The sequence below is a fragment of the Salmo salar genome, chromosome 12 (assembly GCF_965601325.2).
Source record: "Salmo salar chromosome 12, fSalSal1, whole genome shotgun sequence".
NCBI classification, from domain to species: Eukaryota; Metazoa; Chordata; class Actinopteri; order Salmoniformes; family Salmonidae; genus Salmo; species Salmo salar.
Window position 1 is genome coordinate 85,219,959 of NC_138302.1, and position 12,046 is coordinate 85,232,004.

Consider the following 12,046-nt stretch of genomic DNA (forward strand, 5'->3'; position numbering starts at 1 on the left):
ATAATCTAAACTGAGACAATAGCAAAGTACAATCCACAGAATGTTTTTACGTGTTCCTGTAATCATCTACAATTACTTTTCTCTGAAGCACAGCAGTTATTGAAAATAAGGATTGTGCATTCTTCAATATGGGTGTAATTTGAGATAAAAAGGAAAGGATTTTGACAGAGGAAATACAGGGCCTTATGAGAAACACATGCATCAACATTTGTGTCAGCAATGACGTATACCCACCTAACACACCCAAACAATCTTCACTTCTCCGACAGATACATTTTGCACTTCAAGGTACAGTAAGCAATACCTAAATTCACTTATAATGCTCCATTTGTTTTTAAAAATCACAGTGAAAATGTTGTCAATATTAACACAGAAAGAACATAAGAAAAACATACCTAAATTATTCCAACGGCACAGTGCTACATAAAGCCTTTGAAAGGAACACATCTCCAGGGAACACATCTCCAGGGAACACATCTCCACACGGACTGAATCTTGAGAAAGAGTACACAAGATGCTGACAAACCCGCAGTTTGAAATTAAAAAAACGACTAAACACATTATGTTAATATTTAATGTTGCTGTTCCTCAGGAGGCCACTCTGAGTTGCATTAGGGCTGTGTGAGAGGGTCTGAGGGGAGGTTGTATTAGGGCTGTGTGAGAGGGTCTGAGGGGAGGTTGTATTAGGGCTGTGTGAGAGGGTCTGAGGGGAGGTTGTATTAGGGCTGTGTGAGAGGGTCTGAGAGGAGATGGTATTACGGCTGTGTGAGAGGGTCTGAGGGGAGGTTGTATTAGGGCTGTGTGAGAGGGTCTGAGGGGAGGTTGTATTAGGGCTGTGTGAGAGGGTCTGAGGGGAGGTTGTATTAGGGCTGTGTGAGAGGGTCTGAGGGGAGGTTGTATTAGGGCTGTGTGAGAGGGTCTGAGGGGAGGTTGTATTAGGGCTGTGTGAGAGGGTCTGAGGGGAGGTTGTATTAGGGCTGTGTGAGAGGGTCTGAGGGGAGGTTGTATTAGGGCTGTGTGAGAGGGTCTGGGTGGTTGTATTAGGGCTGTTTGAGAGGGTCTGAGGGGAGGTTGTATTAGGGCTGTGTGAGAGGGTCTGGGGGGAGGTTGTATTAGGGCTCTGTGAGAGTGTCTGAGGGGAGATGGTATTACGGCCTGTGTGAGAGGGTCTGAGGGGAGTTTGTATTAGGGCTGTGTGAGAGGGTCTGAGGGGAGGTTGTATTAGGGCTGTGTGAGAGGGTCTGAGGGGAGGTTGTATTAGGGCTGTGTGAGAGTGTCTGAGGGGAGGTTGTATTAGGGCTGTGTGAGAGGGTCTGAGGGGAGGTTGTATTAGGGCTGTGTGAGAGGGTCTGAGGGGAGGTTGTATTAGGGCTGTGTGAGAGGGTCTGAGGGGAGGTTGTATTAGGGCTGTGTGAGAGGGTCTGAGGGGAGGTTGTATTAGGGCTGTTTGAGAGGGTCTGAGGGGAGGTTGTATTAGGGCTGTGTGAGAGGGTCTGAGGGGAGGTTGTATTAGGGCTGTATGAGAGGGTCTGAGGGGAGGTTGTATTAGGGCTGTGTGAGAGGGTCTGAGGGGAGGTTGTATTAGGGCTGTGTGAGAGGGTCTGAGGGGAGGTTGTATTAGGGCTGTGTGAGAGGGTCTGAGGGGAGGTTGTATTAGGGCTGTGTGAGAGGGTCTGAGGGGAGGTTGTATTAGGGCTGTGTGAGAGGGTCTGAGGGGAGGTTGTATTAGGGCTGTGTGAGAGGGTCTGGGGGAGGTTGTATTAGGGCTGTTTGAGAGGGTCTGAGGGGAGGTTGTATTAGGGCTGTGTGAGAGGGTCTGAGGGGAGGTTGTATTAGGGCTGTGTGAGAGGGTCTGAGGGGAGGTTGTATTAGGGCTGTGTGAGAGGGTCTGGGGGAGGTTGTATTAGGGCTGTTTGAGAGGGTCTGAGGGGAGGTTGTATTAGGGCTGTGTGAGAGGGTCTGAGGGGAGGTTGTATTAGGGCTGTGTGCTCTGGAGGAAGAGCCTGCATCACACTAATAAAGCGATTGGGGCCTCAAACTCCAAAGAAAAACTCACATCCGATTAGAGAGCAGAGATGCATGTCAACATGCCAGCTAACACAACAGATAATAAGATAAACTTTAGTTAATGCAAGTCTAGCATCACTAAACACAATAATGGAGAATTATCCCAGCACAACATTATACAACCACAATAACAAAGCCGATGTTAAAAGATTAGACTCTTTGCACACGTGTTTTGAGTTCAGCTGTGAACAGTGGTGAGACGTGCAAGATAATGGGTCAACACTATTCTGTGAGCAGCCATTTAACCGCATGCATGTGGTACAGTACAAAGCAATGACAGCCACTTGACCTCCTCCTCTCCTCCTGGACTGAGCTGGGACATCTAGCTGGGACATCCTGTGAACCGGGGAACTAAAGGACAGGCCATTTGGATGTGATTAAAATGCATTGGAGATCCTAAAACCCATGCTGCTCCCCAAGCTATCAGGTAATTTGAAAGAGTTCCAGCGAGTTTAAGACAGGCAGATGTTTTCAGTTTAAGCCAAGCATCTGTTTATGCAGACACACTTTATGTTTAAAAAACCCACAACGGACCTTCAATAGATTTTATGGTGCAGTATTAGCTGGAGTAGTCAGCTTTGTAATTGTGCCGCTGCAGTTAATAAGCAAATTGGTCACAAGCAGCGTTCCCATTCTGCACAAAATACTTACTATACATGGTCATTAGGTGTCTGCATACAGTGTTACTGTTTGTTCTACTGTACTGCGGTCTAGGCAGGAGTGTCACCAATTTAATTTTAGCATACTGTGGTTAAGTCCTCTTAAAACGTCAAGATCCAGTTTTCATACAATAGTTAGCCTAACGTTCACAATCAAAAGCTTTCGTGTTTTTTCACAAATACTCTCCATATGCATTTTCATATAAACCGGTATAACTTTCTAACTCTTAGCAAACAATACAACAGCATTACATGAGCTCAGTGTCTCAGACAACTGGGCTGAGACTTTCTTCTTGTTTGTACAACAGGATTACACTGTTGGTCCTCACATCTGATAACAGAAAAGAAATGTTTAGCGAGTAGAGAAACATAATAACCCTCGGTGTCCATGGTGATGAAGAGTAGACGGGCCCTGTCTGTCTGACCTCCCAGAGGAACATAATAACCCTCGGTGTGCATGGTGATGAAGAGTAGACGGGCCCTGTCTGCCTGACCTCCCAGAGGAACATAATAACCCACGGTGTCCATGGTGATGAAGAGTAGACGGGCCCTGTCTGCCTGACCTCCCAGAGAAACATAATAACCCTCGGTGTCCATGGTGATGAAGAGTAGACGGGCCCTGTCTGCCTGACCTCCCAGAGAAACAGATGATGCATTACTTCATGCTGCTCTTGCTGTGTACTTTACCTAGAGAGAGTGACATACCCACCAATACTCCAGTGTCCATGTCCTATTATATGACAAGGACCCATTTCAGATTGAAGTGATCCAAACAGTCAGCCGCCACTTGAGAGGACCATCCTCACGAACAGAGTTCGATGGGAACTACACGGACGAGTGTCCTAGACATGTCCTAGACATGCCATCTCCAACTGTTTCTGTGGTAACAATGACACTACATTGAAATAGACCTGTGAACATGAAAGCCTTTAAGATTTTTTTGTATTTCAGAAAAAAAGAAAAAGGAACTGACATGCAGAAGCTGGGGTGTCTGTTGGTGTACAACACTTCAGGGGTTGAATCCACAACACTCAGAGCAGGCATTGTCCACTGTGTACCTCACTGTTCTCTGCAGTTAGGACCTCAGCACATAGGCTTAGATTTGCTAACACATACAATACTACACATGCAACAAGCTAGGTCAATGTCGTGCTGATACAAGGTAACTAGTAAAGGTCATGGTTTGACCCGTCTAAAGGTCATGGTTTGACCCCTCTACCATCCTTCAGTGAATGCAAGTCCATGATGAAAAGGATTATTTATTTTGTTCATAGAGGTTGAGGAGCAGCCATTCTCTCTTAACTGCAAGGTTAAAGCCTTGTAAATTCCCAGTTCAACATCAGTCCCCATGTTAGCAGTATATTCTTAGGCCTATTTGTTGAACATATGCTGTGCCATGACTGCAGGTTCGCCCTAGCTTAGCCTCCTTGTTCTTCAGCCCATAACGTTAAGGATAGCTAGCGATAACATATCTCAGAAAGCTCCATAGCCAGCTCCAGAAACTCACCTGTCTCTTGACAGGAGTCAAACAGGCCACAGTCAAAGTCAAAGTTACAGTTGCAGTCATTGCTAGGTATGGCCTCCACTGAGGAGGAGTACTGTCTGTAGGAAGGGCAGCAGCAATAGGTGGCTTCGTCACAGGAGTTTGGCAACATGAGGAACAGATCGTAGAACCTACAGAAGAGGCAGTTCAGGACAATCCCTGCACAGTCAGCTGAGAGGAAGAGGGAAAGACATGGGAGAACATTAGGAGCAATCAGATTCTAGTACAACATTAAACTATACATAGATAATGCTGAACCCTTTAACTTTATAAGTTGTTCATTTTTATTTAATTAATAACTGAAATTAGGACATACTATGAATGTATTAAAATGTTGATTTAAGGACATTATATTCCCAAAAATGTGACAGGAAAATGTTATCTCCTAAAAAACAATTTCAGCCTAGACAACCCATAACTGTGACCCATTTAAAAGTCTGTGCTGTAGTAAATGCTTCCAACAGCCAGCCCCTATACCTTGGGATTTGTCTTCAGGACATAGATCGACTGTGCTCCTAAAAGACCTGCATGCTGTCAGTCCTCACTTATTGTTTTGAACATTTTAAAAGCTTCCACGCTCTCCCTGGGCTTTCCTTTACACATGCATAATTTAGCAAATCACCTCTCACTCCCTTACAGGGAGAAAACTGAGGAAGCTGTTTGGAGACGTAATCAATTACCATCAGCCTCTATGGGTCTTTCACTAGGAACATTCTAAAGTTGCACCGTGGCTGCTCTGAAACAACGTGCTGTGGGTCTTCCCAGCACCCTTGGCAAAAATGCTACCCCCTGGGTGCCATTTAACATGAGGTCACTGGACTAAAATGATGACCATGAAGAGACAGCAATAATGTGGGTTGTTGCTGAGAAATGCATTGGGAGTTGGTCTTTATAACTGTTAATAACTATTAATATAAACAGCTTTGCAACACACAAGTGCAGTATAACTAGCTATGCAACATATGCCAGGCTATTTGGATAAGTGTCCAAATACATTCTATAAACAAACAAAAAAAAGGCAAACTTTCATAATCTATCCCATACACCAACATCTCTACAACTATGTAGTGAAACATCATTTTGAATCAATTGCTTAATAAATATGTATCTAATCAGTGCATTGCAATTTTCCTGATCTATGTTTTAAATAATTCAAGTACATATGCAATCAATTGTGTTGCTTCATTAAGTGACAAGTTTTTACATTATAGGATTTTCTTCTACTGTCGTTTCTGTATCTGAATTATTCACACATTTTAATAATGTATAATAAAAATGCATTTAAACATGCTTACAGCAGAGTAAAATATGAAGCTAGTAATAGGTCGCATTTTAAATTCTTACTAAGTAGTGGGTTACAAACATCAACCAGTAGTCTGTGGCTTGACCATACAGGATGTGAATTGAGTATACAGCTTTGTCTTGAGCTGCTGCACATCCTATTGCTAATGTCCTGACTACCTGTTTCTAGAAGACAATTGCCATGAAACAGAGACCAGTGTTAGGGGAACTTTGTCTTTGTCACTTGGACTGTGGAGTGTATTATAACGTTGTAATTGTTCAATCATGAGGCTGGTGTGAATGCAACTTGTGTGACTTACCTCCTGTGTCAGTCTGATGAGAGGAGGTGGAAAGAGAGTCTGATGAGGAGGAGTTCCTGCTGTACTTGTTCACAGTGAAAAGAGAAGTGGAGCTGTCCTTCTCCCTGGGCCGCTGAGGATCATGGGAGGCCTGGTCTGTGTCAGCCTTCCCTGGATCTGGCTCGTTCTCTGGAATGATGCTCAGCTTCCGGACACTGACTGGGGCCTCACTAAGAACCTCCCCTATCAAACAGGAAATAATATATTCTGAGTATCCACACAAATGAGTATTAATTCCACCCACGCGCATGCACACACACACACAACTCTGTGGGGGGGACATAATATAAATTGTTATTTTTCAATTTCAGAATGTGGGGGGGGGACATGTCCCCCCCGTCCCCAGTGAAAGTTGCGCCCCTGTCCGTTTCCATAAAAATAAACTGTCATTCCCAAAATACTTAACAGGGAAGCAGGATACACTGAAAAACAATGTAGCTATCCAGTGGGGGAAATTATTGATTGAAAACTCTTATGAAGAGTTTAGATTGAATAACCTCCCGTGAACTTGACAACTGTCCATTCCCCAGTACAGAATAACATGTAGGCTTGGTTTTAAACTATCCTCTATTGCAGCATAGTTTCCACAGTGATGAAACCAGACATGCACGTCCAGCTGTTAGGGGCTTTAGCAGGTACCACTCTACAGTTTGGTACCACTCTACAGTTTGGTACCAGTCTACAGTTTGGTTCCACTCTACAGTTTGGTTCCACTCTACAGTTTGGTTCCACTCTACAGTTTGGTTCCACTCTACAGTTTGGTACCACTCTATCTTGTGATAGAGATATGTGGTGGTCTAGGTAATTCAGTATAATTTCAGTACCTTGTAGTGTGCAAACTAGGATCACCTTCATGAATCCCCGAGCTGACAAGGTAAAAATCTGTCGTATTGCCCCTGAGCAAGGCAGTTAGCCCATTGTTCCCCAGGTGCCGTTCGACGTGGATGTCGATTATGGCAGCCCCCCGCACCTCTCTGATTCAGAGGCGGAGACACATTTCACTTGAAGGCATTCAGTTGTACAACTGACTAGGTATCCCCCTTTCCCTTTCCCATTATGGGGTTGAACACTATTAGTGCTAACATTACTTCGAACTTTGCTGTATGTCTATATTTTCCAGCAATGCTAATCACTGAGAAGTGGTAGGAAGTGTTTATTTGTAACTTGTTCAGTGTGCACAACTTATTTATTCTGAAAACTAAGCCACAGTGATGTACTGTATATCCCAGTTTTGGTATATTTCACTTTGATTCTGATGATCTCATCAGTTGTATCGCCAGTTTTACAGGGAACAGAATAGTTGATCAATCTGCTTTTCACAGGCTGCTCTACCCAGTTTATTTTTCTACCACCTATTATAAATGACTTATTTACCATAACTTTTGTCTCCCTTTTATTTAACATTTAATGTCCTATGATTTATTAACATGTTGGACACATTTTCCAAACAGGAATACACATAATTTTTTCTATATTAAATAGTCAAAAGGAGATATAGTAGAAATATGCATGGAGTTACAGAATCAATGAAGTCTGCCGCGTACCAGAGCTGAAAATCATTGAGATGCCCCTGGGTAAGCTAATAAATGAGGTAACTACTGCAGCTGGTCTGTGCCCATTAGCTAATAGAGAAATAAGGCCTGCAGGCATGAGATACATTTTTTAACTGTTTCCTCCATGCTACACTTTCTACAATGCCTCTTTCATTATCACAAAGCTTTTTTCATGAAAAGTTGGGATGGAACTAGCTGCACTACATGACCAAAGTATGTGGACACCTCTTAACAGCCACCACTCTTCTGGGAAGGCTTTTCACTAGATGTTGGAACATTGCTGCGGAGATTTGCTTCCATTCAGCCACAAGAGCATTAGTGAGGTCAGCTGCTGATGTTGGGCTATTAGGCTCGCAGTCAGCATTCCAATTCATCCCAAAGACGTTCGATAGGTTTGAGGTCAGGGCTCTTTGCAGGTCAGTCAAGTTCTTCCACACCGATCTCGACAAACCATTTCTTGATGGACCTCGTTTTGTGCTCGTGGGCATTGTCATGCTGAAGCAGGACACTGCCTTCCCCAAACTGTTGCCACAAAGTTGGAAGCACAGAATCATCTACAATGTTATTGTATGCTGTAGTGTTAAGGTTTCCCTTCACTGGAACTAAGGGGCCTAGCCCGAACCATGAAAAACAGCCCCCGACCATTATTCCTCCTCCACCAAACTTTACAGTAAGCACTATGCATTGGGGCAGGTAGCGTTCTCCTGGCATCCGCCAAACCCAGATTTATCCGTTGGACTGCCAGATAGTGAAGTGTGATTCATCACTCCAGAGAACTCATTTCCATGCTCCATAGTCCAATGGTTTCGAGCTTTACACCACTCTAGCCGACGCTTGGCATTGCGCATGGGGATCTTAGGCTTGTTTGAGACTGCTCGGCCATGGAAAACCATTTCATGAAGCTCCCGACAAACATATATTGTGTTGACGTTGCTTCCAGAGGCAGTTTGGAACTTGGTAGTGAGTGTTGCAACCGAGGACAAATGATTTTCATGCACTACGCGCTTCAACACGCTGCGGTCCCATTCTGTGAACTTGTGTGGCCTACCACTTCACGGCTCTAGCAGGGCAGAAATTTTACAAATGGACTTGTTAGAAAGGTGGCATCCTATGATGGTACCACGTTGAAAGTCACTGAGCTCTTCAGTAAGGCCATTCTACTGCCAATGTTTGTCTATGGAGATTGCATGACTGTGTGCTCGATTTTATACACCTGTCAGCAACGGGTTTGGCTGAAATAGCCAAATCCACTAATTTGAAGGGGTGTCCACATACATTTGTATATATAGTGTATGTAGTAGTGCAGCCTGGTCTCATAGACTAGACGGAACATAATAAAGGTAAATCCGGGACAATCTAATGAGTATGATATCTTACTTTTGGTTCGGTTATATAAGACAGATGATTACATAAGACAAAAATTAAAGTAAGATAGTTGGTCGAGGTGGATGGGTTGTTCGAATCTCATCAAAGTTGCGAGTTTGAATCTCATCATGGACAACTTTAGCATTTTAGCTAATTAGCTACTTCGCAACTAAACTCAGCAAAAAAAGAAATGTCCCTTTTTCAGGACCCTGCCTTTCAAAGATAATGTGTAAAAATCCAAATAACTTCACAGATCTTCATTGTAAAGGGTTTAACACTGTTTCCCATGCTTGTTCAATGAACCATAAACAATTAATGAACATGCACCTGTGGAACGGTCGTTAAGACACTAACAGCTTACAGACGGTAGGCAATTAAGGTCACAGTTATGAAAACTTAGGACACTAAAGAGGCCTTTCTACTGACTCTGAAAAACACCAAAAGAAAGATGTCCAGTGTCGCTGCTCATCTGCGTGAACGTGCCTTAGGCATGCTGCAAGGAGGCATGAGGACTGCAGATGTGGCCTGGGCAATAAATTGCAATGTCCGTACTGTGAGACGCCTAAGACAGTGCTACATGGAGACAGGACAGACAGCTGATCATCCTTGCAGTGGCAGACCACGTGTAACAACACCTGCGCAGGATTGGTAAATCGAAACATCACACCTGCGGGACAGGTACAGGATGGCAACAACAACTGCCCGAGTTACACCAGGAACGCACCATCCCTCCATCAGTGCTCAGACTGTCCGCAATAGGCTGAGAGAGGCTGGACTGAGGGCTTGTAGGCCTGTTGTAAGGCAGGTCCTCACCAGACATCACCGGCAACAACGTCGCCTATGGGCACAACCCCACTGTCGCTGGACCAGACAGGACAGGTAAAAAGTGCTCTTCACTGACGAGTCACGGTTTTGTCTCACCAGGGGTGATGGTCGGATTCACGTTTATCGTCGAAGGAATGAGCATTACACCAAGCTGTATTCTGGATCGATTTGGAGGTGGAGGGTCCGTCATGGTCTGGGGCGGTGTCTCACAGCATCATCAGACTGAGCTTGTTGTCATTGCAGGCAATCTCAACGCTGTGCATTACAGGGAAGACATTTTCTAAAAACCTTCCAAAAATAATCAGGGGTGCCCCCTATTGACTTGGTCCGGGTGGGGGGGGGGGGGGGGGGTGCTCCCTACCCGGTCATGGACCCATTGCATCCCCCTGAAGGCATTAAAAACCATTTTAAAAATCTGCGCCTGGTAGCCCGTTCAATCAACAGGCGCACAGCTGAACTTCTCATGACAGAGAAGTGAGCCCGGATCTCAATCCCATTGAGCACGTCTGGGACCTGTTGGATCGGAGGGTGAGGGTAGGGCCATTCCTCCCAGAAATGTCCGGGAACTTGCAGGTGCCTTGGTGGAAGAGTGGGGTAATATCTCACAGCAAGAACTGGCAAATCTGGTGCAGTCCATGAGGAGGAGATGCACTGCAGTACTTAATGCAGCTGGTGGCCATGCCAGATATTGAGTCTTACTTTTGATTTTGACCCCCCCTTTGTTCAGGGACACATTATTCCATTTCTGCTAATCACATGTCTGTGGAACTTGTTCAGTTTATGTCTCAGTTGTTGAATCTTGTTATGTTCATACAAATATTCACGCATGTTAAGTTTGCTGAAAATAAACGCAGTTGATAGTGAGAGGACGTTTCTTTTTTTGCTGAGTTTACTTAGCATGGTAGCTAGCTTTAACCCTTTTAGCTAATCCTTCAACTAAACCTAACCTTAACCCTTTCACCTAACTCCTAAACTTAACGCTAAGCTTAACCCCTAGCTTAGCTAATGTTAGCCACCTAGCTAGAATTCATAACATATCATACATTTTGCAAATTCGTTACATTTACTGTAGTATGTTTAACAAATTCATAACATGTTGAACATTTTGCAAATTTCATATAATATGAAATGGGTGATGGATATCCACAAATTCATACATACCATATGAAACGTAACATTTCATGCTTAATGAGTGTTTTGGATTTACATACAGAATAATACAAAATGCTCTGAGACCAGGTTGAGTAGTGTGATCACTTGGCTGTATTGTATCAAGCCTACCATAATAGTTATATATGTAAATAATAAACAATGTCAGATAATTTAGATATTTTTTTCAGTAAGGTAAAGTTAATTCCTTTTAGAAAACTTACCATCTCTTACCAAAGAGCATTTATTTCCACCTTTCCTTTCTATTTCTTTTCCACGTTCTTCCTCTGTTCTGGTTTTCTGGTCTGCCATCAGATCCATTGCTGCATAAATCAAATATAGGCTGTATTAATAACACAGAATTGATTGATCATCGGTCAAAAACTTCAAATTACAGTTTTGGATAAACATTCATGCATTGAAACAGTCAAGAGTTCAAAGGCATATTGCAAACATATCTACAAGTTAATGAAACTGTTAATGCACTATCTGTCTCTAGGATCACAAACCATCTGCTCATCCTCGAGATAACAGGTAGAATATGAAGGCAAGCAAGCATCAAATGTCAATCAATACTTTTCTGCATCAAACCAATTCGTTGTGTGAATGAAAAGAAATGCAGCGTACTGTACCTGTGGAAACTGTCAGCGGATGGTCAGGCTCCTTGTGGACCGAATTCTCCGGGATCATCATACACACATCATGCACTCCTGCAATCCCTCGCGCAAGTTCCATTTGGCATGACCCAGACCCACCCTATCATTATGATGACGTTTGCAAAAGGCTTATAGCAACCTCTCTGCGTATACAGCTAATTGAACAAATACTTTCTGAAACCAGCCTGTTAGTAGCCTACCAGTGTGTGAGAAAGTAACGTGTCTCAATGCTCCAGGAGATGGCAAGAAGGACAACAGTCTTATTTCAGACGAAGTCGGGTGTTTCATTTACAGCAGGGCTGTTAATTTCCGGTCCTGAAAGGCCAAAACACTTCTGTTTTTCATCCTCCACTTCTAGGGCCAGCTCTAGCCTTTTGGGGGCCCTTAGCGAGATTTGGATGGGGGGGGGATCAAAACCACCTTGCGCAAAAGATGTTTGTGGTCCTCCTCTTGTCCTCTTGACGATGGAGAGAAAATAATGTATTTTAAAGTTATTTTCCTGCAATTCTACACATTTTACCATGGGCATAGAGACAATGTGGCCATTTTAAAGGCCCAGTGCAGTCAAAACATAATTTGCCTGTGTTTT